Source organism: Spermophilus citellus (assembly GCF_964194105.1).
Source record: "Spermophilus citellus genome assembly, chromosome: 10".
Classification (NCBI taxonomy): domain Eukaryota; kingdom Metazoa; phylum Chordata; class Mammalia; order Rodentia; family Sciuridae; genus Spermophilus; species Spermophilus citellus.
In genome coordinates, this window is record NC_138197.1 from 131,311,342 (window position 1) to 131,323,028 (window position 11,687).

General features: G+C 56.8%; 1 protein-coding gene across 1 annotated transcript in view; it reads right to left on the reverse strand.

Annotated features, from left to right (window-relative positions):
• Window positions 1-353, reverse strand: part of A4GALT (alpha 1,4-galactosyltransferase (P1PK blood group)) — a gene marked incomplete at its 5' end in the record, with an annotated part of 44,007 nt that extends 43,654 nt beyond the window's left edge. Inside the window, one exon of the mRNA XM_081309342.1 lies at window positions 7-353. The remainder of the gene's footprint in view (window positions 1-6) is intronic.
• Between the last annotated feature and the right edge of the window lie 11,334 nt (window positions 354-11,687).

The following is an 11,687-nucleotide window of genomic DNA, read 5'->3' on the forward strand; positions in this document are numbered from 1 at the left end:
CTGCACCTTGGACGTCAGTGAGTCCCTGGTGACCTGGTCAGATGCCTTCCAGGGAGCCTTGGGAAAGGGTCCCAAGGCTGGCTCTGGACAATGGAAGGGACCGTGGGAAGGGAGCCTGGAGGGCAGCCATGCCCGTCAGAGAGGCAGACAGAGGGTCTGGACGGTGACACGCCTGGATTGGCATCTTTCAGCTGCTCATGCTCCGTACGACTGGGGCCATCCAGACCCCGGTTTCCTCCTCTGTGAACCGGAAAGGGTTGTCCTCCTGGTCTCAGGCTTGGGGCCACATGATGGTTACCGGGGGTCTCTCCCAGGAATGTTCTCCTGGACTTTTGCCTCAGCCCTGAGGGTCTGTGGTTCCAGAGCCTGTGGCCTTTCCCCCAGGACACGGGTCAGGCTGTCCATGTCTGCTCAGCTTCAGCCTTAATCGAATTATCTGGGCATCTGGCTCCAGTTCCGGCAGGTTCCCCTGCTGTTCCACCCTCCCCTAAGGGACAAGGCAAATTAAATCACCACTGCATGCCCATGATGCATAGCTGGTTTCACCTCGTCTGACATGGGATTTTTCTTTTTCTTTCTTTCTTTTTTTTTTTTTTAAATATTTTCTGAGTTGTCAATGGACCTACTTTTTTGTGTGGTGCTGAGAATCGAACCCAGTGCCTCACACATGCTAGGCAAGTGCTCTACCATTGAGCCACAACCCCAGGCCACCCCCTACCCCATGAGATTTTTCTAAGGGAGAGCAGAAGAGATGGACCCTGCCGTTTCCAATGTCCCTGTGGAGTTCCAGGAAGACTCAGTCTACCCCACAGTCCTGCAGGTCACCTGCTCCCGGGAGCCTGGGAATTTCCACGATCCTGAAATAAATTGCCTGAAGCAGCCTTTGCTTCTTTGGGTGGTTCTGACTCTTCCTTTGGATTCTGAGCTACCATCCTCTGACCATAGCAGTGAGGGACCATGTCAGGAGTCCGAAGCCTTTCCCTGGATGCAGGGATGCTCTGAGAGCTGTAAAATTATCAAGATCGTCACCACCACCATCACCACCATCACCATCACCACCATCACCATCACCACATCACCACCACCAACACATCACCATCACCATCACCACCATCACCATCACCACATCACCACCACCAACACATCACCATCACATCACCACCATCACCATCACATCACCACCATCACCACCACCAACACATCACCACCATCACCACCTCCACCACATCACCATCACCATCATCACCATCACCACCACCACCACTACCACTACTACCACCACCATCATCACCATCACCACTACCACTACTACCACCATCATCACCATCATCACCACCATCGCCACATCACCACCTCCACCACATCACCATCACCACCATCACCATCAACACATCACCACCATCACCACCACCAACACATCACCACCATCACCACATCACCACCTCCACCACATCACCATCACCATCACCACCATCAACACATCACCACCATCACCACCACCACCACTACCACTACTACCACCATTATCACCACCATCACCATTACTATCACCATCACCACCACCATCATCACTACCACTACTACCACCACCACCATCATCACCATCACCACTACCACTACTACCACCATCATCACCACCATCATCACCACTACCACTACTACCACCACCACCACCACCATCATCACCACCACCATCACCATCACCACTACTACCACCACCACCATCATCACCATCACCACTACCACTACTACCACCATCATCACCACCGTCACCACCATCATCACCACCATCATCACCATCATCACCACTACCACTACTACCACCATTATCACCACCATCACCATTACTATCACCATCACCACCACCATCATCACTACCACTACTACCACCACCACCATCATCACCACTACCACTACTACCACCATCATCACCATCATCACTACCATCATCACCACCACCACCACCACCACCATCATCACCACCATCACCACCACCACCACCACCACCATCACCACCATCACCATCACCACCACCACCACCACCACCATCACCATCACCACCATCTCCATTACATCACCACCATCACCATCACCATCACCACTACCACTACTACCACCACCACCACCACCATCACCACCACCACCATCACCATCACCACTACTACCACCACCACCATCATCACCATCATCATCCTTCAAAACAACTTTGTGGAAAGCCAGGTGTGGTGATGCACACCTGTAATACCAACTACTCCAGAGCCTGAGGCAGACGATAACAAGCTTGAGGACCCTGTCTCCAGATAAAAAAATAAAAAGGGTTGGGGAAGTGGCTCAGTGGTAAAGCACCCCTGGGTTCGCTCCCCAGTGCTAAAACAAAAAGCCAAAACCTTGAGGGTCCATCCGGTGAGAGTGTGGCCCAATAGGACTCCCATCAGCTGCTGGTAAGAGTGAAAATGGTCACATCTTTGGAAATCTTAGTGTGGTCTGCTAAAGACACACAGCCTCTGACCCAGTAGCTCCTTTGGGAATATAGAGCAGAAAACATACAAGCACCTCCTACCCGGGATCAGAGCAGCTGCACTCGTAATAACCCCCACCCAGAACCAACCTAAAGCTGGGAAATTGTGGTGCCTTCACACCTCGGAATACTATACAACACTGAGCACGAGTCAACCATAATGATACACCCGGCATGGATGGCAGCCATGAAGGTGACGTTGGGTGAGAAAAGCAGACGTGAAAGAGAGGCGGCCCGCTGCAGGCACTCCTAAGAGGACATCATAATGACCCCTGGGGACACGTTTCTGGCACTTGTAAGATGGCAGTTTGATTTGTGGAAATTCATCACACCCTGTATATTTTTGAGGTTAGGAAATCTTTTAATGCAAAAACTTGCCTTAAAAAGGTGACAGTAGCAAGCTCAGCGGTAGAGCCCCTGCCAGCATGCGAGGCCCTGGTTAAACCCCAGAGTCCTAGCAACAAACAAAACATTTTTTAAAAATATTCTTTACTTGTAGTTGGACACCTTTATTTTACTTATTTTTATGTGGTGCTGAGGATCAAAGCCAGGGCCTCTCCCATGCCCCTGAGCCCAGCCCCAGCCCACAGGAACATCTGAATGACCAGAGAAGGTGACAGTGGTTACTTACAAGCCCACACCAAAATCTGCCCCTGGAAGCAAGCTCGTGTGGTTGGGCTCCCCGAGGGCACCTGCCCGGCTCTGCCAGGCTCCTGTAGCCAGAGCCCGTCTGCCCGTCTTCGCCCCTGTTGGGGCAGTGAACCCCAACTCCACTCCTAGGCCACTGGGCTGGCCTGGGACCTCGATGGTCAGTCTGATATGTCCCCCAGGCTGGGCCAGTGTCCCCAGGGATTTCCTCACCCCTGAGCCAGGTGCTGCTGTGCCGGGATTGTGTGGAGGTGGTTCAGGTCAAGGACCCGGGGACTCACACACAGCAGATTCTCCTGGTGGCGTGGGGGGCCGGAGCCCATCTTTGAGAGACCTGAGAGCCAGCCCCAGATTTCCACAGGGGGAACCCTCGCCGTGGACGGCTGCCCCTCTCCCGCCCTCAGAGCTGCAGGCCTGGAGGATTCAGGGCCGCTACCAGGTTCCCTGTGTAGAGCCCCTAACCCCCAAGGTGATGGTGTCGGTGGGGAGGCCATTGGGAGGTGACGCGGTTGTGAATGGGGACAGCTCCGTGAGCGGGATTAGAGCCTTCATACAAGCGGCCCAGAGAGCTGCCTGTCCCTCTACCGTGTAAGGACAGAGCAAGAGCTTGGCATCTGTGGTCCAGAAACGCCCTCGCCAGACCCCCACCCCGCCGGTGCCTCGGTGGTGGACTCCCAGCCTCCAATGTGCCGCTGGGCGTGAGCCAGGCTCATGTAGCCAGAGCCCGTCTGCCCGTCTTCGCCCCTGTTGGGGCAGTGAACCCCAACTCCACTCCTAGGCCACTGGGCTGGCCTGGGGCCTCGATGGTCAGTCTGATATGTCCCCCAGGCTGGGCCAGTGTCTCAGCAGCCGGACGGGGGACAGGGCCTTCGGAGGGTTCAGGGGTGACATTTCCGCAGAAGGCTGTGTGGGCTGCGGCCCCAGGAGCCACGTCAACAGCATGTCACCCTCCTGACCCGGTGTCTCTGGGAAGCAGGGCCCCAGGCCTGTCTTTCTGGTGGCCTTGGCTTTGTGGAATTTCTTGTCTGGAAGTTAGATACAGTGAGGAAGGGCCTTTGAGCATGACTTGGCCTAGCAAATAGCACCAGGTGACAGTGCTGCTGGCGGAAACAGACGCCCTGGGCTGCTGTCCTGGTCCCCGGCAGCTGCCTCATCCTACCTGAGGCCTTGTCTTCCCACCGGGAACTCTGGCGTAGGACGGTGTCGGCCAGCAGTTTGGCGCCAGCCTCGCGTGTGCCAGGAGGCCCGTCCCACCCCCAGCACCACGGGTTCCATGAACATGGAAACGGACTGCTCGGCCATTTCCAAGGGCCACGCTGGATGTTCCAGGGCGGGCTTTATTTTTACTGTAACAAAGCACTGGGGACTGCGGCTGCAGTCTTGCAGAAGTTCCCACGGCTTGCCCCTGCATGAACGCCCTGATGCCTGGTTATGAAATAGTCTCATGTAAACAAAATACTTGCTGTTTAAATATGGAAGTTAATCCCCATTGTGAGGCCTGAGGAGGGCGGAGCGGAATTGACTGGAATGAAGAAATGTGGCCTGTGGGAGGTGATCAGGGTCAGATGAGGCCACCAGAGTGCGGGGCCCCAAGGCTGGGGATGTAGCTCGGTTGGCAGAGTGCTTGCCTTACCTGCACAAAGCTCTGGGTTCGAGCCTCAGCCCCACCGAGGGCAGTCCCATCGCTGAATCCCCGGGCTTTAGAAGAGGTCCCTGTGTGGTCCCTGAGTGTGCTCCCTGCCTCTGGCCGCACGATGTTGCTTTCTATCTTACCGTGTCTGTGGTGTTGAGCTGTTAGCACAGAGAATGCACTGAGACCCAAACCCCCGCAGCTCAGGAGGCTGGGGCAGGAGGATCAGGAGTTCAAAGCCAGCCTCAGCAATTAGCCAGCTTCAGCAATTTAGAAAGGCCCTAAGCAACTAACTCAGTGAGATCCTGTCTCTAAATAAACTGTTAGAAAGGGGTGGGTGTGGCTCAGTAGTTAGGCACCACTGAGTTCAATCCCTGCTGCTCCCCACCCACCCACCCCCATTCCACAAAAACAAACAAACAAACAAACAGAAATGGAGTCATGGCTTTTCCTGTAATAAACAGTATCAGGAAAAAAACCACATCCTTGATTTCAAAGTTTCCTAATCCAGGTGAGACCTGCACACACGTCAGCCCTGGGGAGACAGACACAGAGGTACATAGATGACAGGTACAGACATGCTGAGTATGTGGTACGCAGATGAGACACGTGGGGACACAGACACACAGGTGACGGTGGAGCCAGACAGAGACTGGCAATGACCATGACCCAGTCGGATCTGGGTCTGGGAAGAGGGTGGAAACCCTGAGGCCCCCAGAGCCCCTCCCTCCTCCCCCAAGCTGTTGCTGCGGTCCCCCCGCTGCCGGGAGCTGCTCCCCCCACAAGGCTGTTGGAGAAGCACAGGGCACCCCGGACGGCTCCCTTCTCACCTTCTGGCCCATCTGTGTTCTGGTCCCTGGTCACCTACGCAAGATAAGGTGGGGGAGGGCATGAGAACAAAGAAAATCTAGAATGTATGGAGGGACAGGACACCCACTTCCCCGCCCTGGGACCCCTCCTGTGTGGAGAAGGTGTCTCTGTTCTATCCTTTTGTTCCCTATAACTTAATTCTGTTTATTTATCTTTATACGGTGCTGAGGATGGAACCCAGGGTCCCGCACGTGCGAGGCCAGCTCTGCCCTGTTCCAGCCTTTAGGTAAAACGTGTTTCTCCGCTTGCTTTGCGTTTCTTGGGTGTTCAGTCCTCACATCCTGGGAAATGGAACTTGTGGTCACTGGTAACAATAGGCACATAGACACACACCTAGGTGACAGATGGTAGGTAGGTAGGTAGACGATGGACAGACAGACAGACGGCGGGTTGTGGGAAATGGCTCTCTGGATCTGGGAGGTCAAGAAACCCCACGGTCTTCTATTTACAAGCTGAAGGACCAGGAAATCGGTGTGGAGAGCAGCCCAAGTTCAAAGGTCTGAGGACTAGAAGTTCTGATGTCGGGGAGGAGTGAGAGACTCTCCCTGCCTCTGTCTTGTGGCTCCACCTGGGCCTCCACTTGGGCCTCCGCAGGCTGGGCGATGCCCGCCACAGGGCTGGGAGGGATCCTCTTTACCCAGCGACTGACTCAAACACAAATTGCTTTTGAAATACCCTCAGAAATTTTCCCAGAAATAGTGGTGTTTTTTGGTCTGTTTTTGTGGCACTGGAGATTGAACCCCAGGACCTACTGAGTTTCATCCCCTGCTCTTTCTATTTTGAAGCACCAGGAGGGAGGAGGTCTCTGGGGACCCAGGGTCTTGCTAGGTTTTTGAGATTAGTCTTGACTTGCCACCCCGCACCTCACCCTCCCTGGCAGCCCGTCTCTGGGTCACCCATCACCCATTTGTGAGAGCCAGGACCTCATCCTCCAATCAACCCCAAATCTACTAGCATATGAATTTAGGGGGTAAGTTTCCAACACATGAAGTTTGAGGGGCACAGTCACCCAGCCTCCAGGGAAGCCAGCTTCCATCTCTCTTTTCCGTTGGTGCATCATAATCACACATCGTGGTGGGACTCGCTGGGAAACATCCACACACACACAACATAACAATATAGCTTTTGTTCCCCAGGACCTCTCCCAAGCTGCCGTCCTCCCCCTTCCCCAGGCTCTGGGGATTGAACCCAGGGGTGCTTTTCCACTGCACCACCTCCCCAGTTTGTCCCAGTGCATTTTACATTTTGAGACAGGTCTTGCAAGTGGCTGAGGCTGGCCTCCAACTTGTGATCCTCCTGCCTCCGCCTCCCCAGCTGCTGAGATCCCAGGTGTGCACCACTGTGCCCAGCCGCAGTCTTTGAGTGAGAGCTCCTTATCACTTCAGCCCTTGTTAGCAACAATGCATCACAGTCTCCCCTGGAAGCTGGGGCTACACAGAGCCTAGAAAGTCAGTTCCTTCCTCCTCCTCCTCCTCCTCCTCCTCCTCCTTGTGCCTGCCTGCTCCCGTTGCTGGGTTGGGAGTTTCAGGCCGGAGCATTTGCTGGCCTGGAGGACGTGGAAGCGTCTTTGCTTTCCTCTCTCCTCCTGCCCCTGTGCTTGTGTTTGCAACATCTTCCTGGGTTGTAGAACCCATGGGCTCACTGTCCCTGGTGAATCACTCTGACCCCCGTCTCCTCCTCGCTCTGAGTTTGAGGATATAAGGCAACACCGATATAACAAAGACAGTCAAATGTGGGCCTGGAAGCTCTCCAGGGCACATCACATGCAAATGTCTCTGCTGAGCCTAGAGGATGCAGTGACCCTTAGGAACAGGGGGGGCTGGGTGCTGGGCCACTGCAATCCCAGTGACTCAGGAGGCTGAGGCGGGAGGATTGCGTGTTCAAGGCCAGCCTCAGTAACTCAGCAAGACGCTGTCTCAAAGTAAAAAATAAAAAGGGCTGGAGGATGTGACTTTGTGGTAAAGAAAAAAAAAAAAAAAAGGAGATTTCTGAGAATTGTCACCGTCGATCTTGTGTTGCATGTTTGTGAAATGTAGGTAACAAAAGGGGACCTTTCTCTGTCCTTGTTCTCCATCAACTTCCCAGAGAACCCTTCGGTGGACAAAGGACAACCCAGGCCCCATTGGAGAAAGAGTCCCCTGGGGTGGGGGACTTCAAGACCTGAGCTGTGACGGTGTGAGCCCGCAAAAGTCCAGGCTCGGTGCAGGGGTGAGCCCACTGCAGCTCCCAGAGACCTGGGTCCCCAGAGACCTGGATCTGGGTGCCAGGTCCCCGCTCACGAGGAAGGAGGCGGAGCGGGGCGGGACTCTGCAGTGTCTGAGGCCGCTCACCCTGCCCTTCTCCTTCCGTTTCTGGGAGCAGCCCTCTCGTGGGGTACGAGGACCTTTCTGCAGCCTCTGCGGTCACCGCCCCCATCTGGAGGCACCTCGGCCTTCTCTGTTCCCAGAGCAGAACGAACCGTTGAAAGTCTCGGTGAGTAATTTCACACGAGGTGCTTCCTCTTCTCTCCACGCCCCGCCCGCCCCACCGGGGACCAGCTCGTCCTCCCTCCCACCCTCCCTCGTTGTAACCCCTTGTTTTTCTGAAAACAGGTCCCTGGGGTCTCTGCTCACCCCACACCCACCCCGGGGGACTCTGGGCGGCCCCTCAGCTGGCTTGTGCAGGGCTCCTGGGGACCTGGACCTGCTCTGGCCTGTGGCCTCTGTAGCCAGGGTCAGAGCCTTTCGCTACCCCTGGCTGGAAGGCTTGAGGCTGGGCCACCAGACACCCAGGTCTTCAGAGGGACCCTGACTGCTGCTCCGTTGGGGTCAATGCAGTCCCCGTTGCCTTTGACCCCAGGGCCTTCTCCGAGGCTTGCTTCCTGTGGGGGAGGCTGCCCAGGAGATCCAGCCCTGCCTCCGCGGCACATGCCCACGTCGTCTCCACCGCCTCCACCCCCCCCACCCCCGTGCTGCCGGGGCCTTGTCTCCCCAGCTGCGTCTCCCAGAGCCAGGCCGTGAGGTCGCGGCTGGTGGCTCCTGGGGACCCAGCACACTGAGCTGTCCCCGAGAGAGGTTCAGGTGTGCACTCTGAACCCCTGGCTCAGCTGATTGTCTGAGGGAGGGGACCAGTCTCTGGGCCTGACCCTTCCTGCCCGGAGTCCCCAGGAGTCACCAGTCATACCCTGAAATGGATTTTTTTATTTCTGGAGCTGGGGATGGACCCCGGGGTGCTCTACCAGGGGGCTATGTCCCCAGCCCTTTTTGTTCTTTGAGACTGGGTCTCACCAAGTTTCTGAGGGTCTGAGTTGCCAGGGTTGGCCTCAAACCTGAAACCCACCGGCCTGAGCCTCCGAGCCGCCCCGTCACCAGGCTGCTGACCTGTGGCTTGGTGTCCAGGGACAGCCCCTCCCTCCTGCCTCCTTTCCCTCCATCAGCGAGGGAAGATAAGGACTGGGCGGCCTGGGGGACTCCCATTTTCGTGGGGACGTGTCTCTGAACTGTCCCCACCTCCGGCCAGGCCAGAGTCTGAACACTGCCACCCGCCGGGTCATGCTGGGGCTCCCTGCAGGACCTTCTCTGGCCTGAGAGACACCCCCGAGTCCCAGGGGCTCTGACGCTGGCCCCTTGGGGGGCTGCTGGGCATCGGGACTTTGAGCTCTGGCTGTCGGACCCCAGACCTCGCTGCGACTGTCATCTGTGCCCCGGGGCCGTGGCCCGAGGCCCCCTTCTGAACCGCCCCTGGGGGTCCCTCTGGGGCTGGAGCCAGGGGAGGGGCACCGAGTCCCCAGGAGCCACTTTCTCTGCTTCCACTTTGGCCACAGGGTGGCCCTAAGACACCTCCCAGCTGACCCTGGCTCCACTGGACATCCAAAGCCGCTTGGTGACATCCTGCAGCAGTTTGGGTGGCCTGTCTGTCCCAGACCCTCTCCCCACCCCGCACATGCTGGAGCCCGCCCCGTCCCTGGGAGTCTGCGGCTTCCCGCTGTGCGCGGTGAAGTCCCCTCTCTGGTGGCTCCTCTTTCCTGCGCCTGTGCGTGGAGGGCACCCCGCATCCAGGGCCAACTCTGAGGCCAGCTGGCAGCCCCAGGACTGCAGGGAGCCCTGGGGGACTTTCAGGGCCCTCGAGGCTCCAGGCTGCTGGCTCAGGGGGTGGCTGCTGGTGATTTCTGTCCCCAGGAGACGAAGTGCCCTCAGCCAGCTGGTCAGGCGGAGGCCAGCCCGAGGCCCAGCGCAGGCTCCCCCGCCCTGGCTGGGTGGGACTGTTCTGGGGACACCTCAGGGCAGGCCTGGGTCACGGGCCTAAGTTGTCCCAATGACTCCTAAGACAGCTTCCTGGGTGACCTCAGCCCTGCTCCTGCAGGAAGCTTCTCTGCCTGACTGGGCGCCGTGACACGCCACTGCCCCGGGTCTGTGTGGAGTCCTGAAGCTCAGATGTCACAGCAGCGTGGGTGTCCTTCGAGAGCTCCACGTGGGCGTGACGGGCATTCCTACTGTGGCGCCTTTCACCCTGACTCTCGTCTTCACGTTGCGGCTGGGCGCAGGGCGCTGGGCACTGGGCACAGGACATGTGGCGCGGCGTGGGGGGATCCCGCACAGGGAAGCTGGGCAGGGAGTGCTTGGCCGGGTGGACTGGAATCCGTTCCTGCCCTTGGAGGTCACGGCTGGGCACCAGGTGCCACCACCTGGGCACATTTTAGGGAAATGGAGCGAGGTCCTCCAGGCTGGCCCTGGGGACGTGTGCGTGGTGGGGCACGAGGACAGACGAGTTAGCAGGGACACTCCTCCCTGCGGCAGAAACCTGCCAGCACCTCAGGGCCCGGCGGGAGCTGGGCGCACAGGCCCTTCAGCCAGTGGTGCCAGGAAACGCCGACACCAGTCTCCTCTGCCAGGGGACCAAACTACAAAGTGTCAACCAGATGATCAGAGTAGAGGAAGGCCAAAGAGGACGGCCTAGCGGGCCACGGGAGGTCTCTAATGGAATGTTGCGCTAACTCGTTGGATTTCAGTATGCTGATGCTGCTTCCTGGCTATTTATTTACTTAATTTGGAACCAAGGATTGAACTTGGGGCCCTTAACCACTGAGCCACATCCCTGACCCTTTTTATTTTTTTTATTTTGAGTTGCTGAGGCTGGACTCAATTTACGATCCTCATGCCTCAGCCTCCCAAGTCCCTGGGATTAGGAAGGCCCACCAGGCCTGGCCTGGCCTTTTATTTTGCATATTGTTATCATTCCGTGCCCACCGAGGCTTCGATCCAGGCCCCATCTGGGCCACCCCTGCACCACGTCCGGGCCAGTTTGTTTGTTACATTGTGTCATTGTTGTGACTCTTTTGCCCTGCCGTTCTTTTTTTTTTTGTGGCACCCAGGACTGAACCTGGGGGTACTTTACCACTGAGCCACTCCCCCAGTCCTTTTTATATTTTTATTTTTAAATTTTGAGACAGGATCTTGCTAAGTTGCTGAGGCTGGGCTCTAACTTGTCCTCTTGCCTCAGCCTCCTGGTTGCTGGGATTTCAGAGTGTGCCACGTGCCCCGCTCAACATTCATTCTGAAACCTGATTTCACAGTGTTTCATATTTTTTTTTTCCATAAAGAGGCCCCCAGAATGCTGTGCTCCGAGGTGGCCATGCTGGCCATGTTCAGGTGGGATGTCCCCCACCCTCGGGGTCATGCCGGTCCTCTTTCCGTCTGTTAAAGGCCACAGAAGGGTTTGCTTTGTCTCGGTGCTCTGTGGGGCGTGTTTAGTGTGTGTGGGGGGTGAGCTGGGAACCAGGCGTGGTCAGCCTCGCCCTCCGTGCCCTGCCAGGCTGCAGGACTCATTTTCCACCTGTCAGAGATGTTGACTCAGAAGCACCGTGCATTCCAGTTGCCTGCCTGTGGGTGTCTTCCTGTGTCTCAGTTTCCTCACTTATGAAGGTGGAACGATTCTAAGGCCCGGGGCTCTGTAAAACCAAGGTGGTGCACACTTGCAATCCCTGTGGCTCAGGAGGCCGAGGCAGGAGGATTGCAAATTAGAGGCCAGACTCAGCAACTCAGC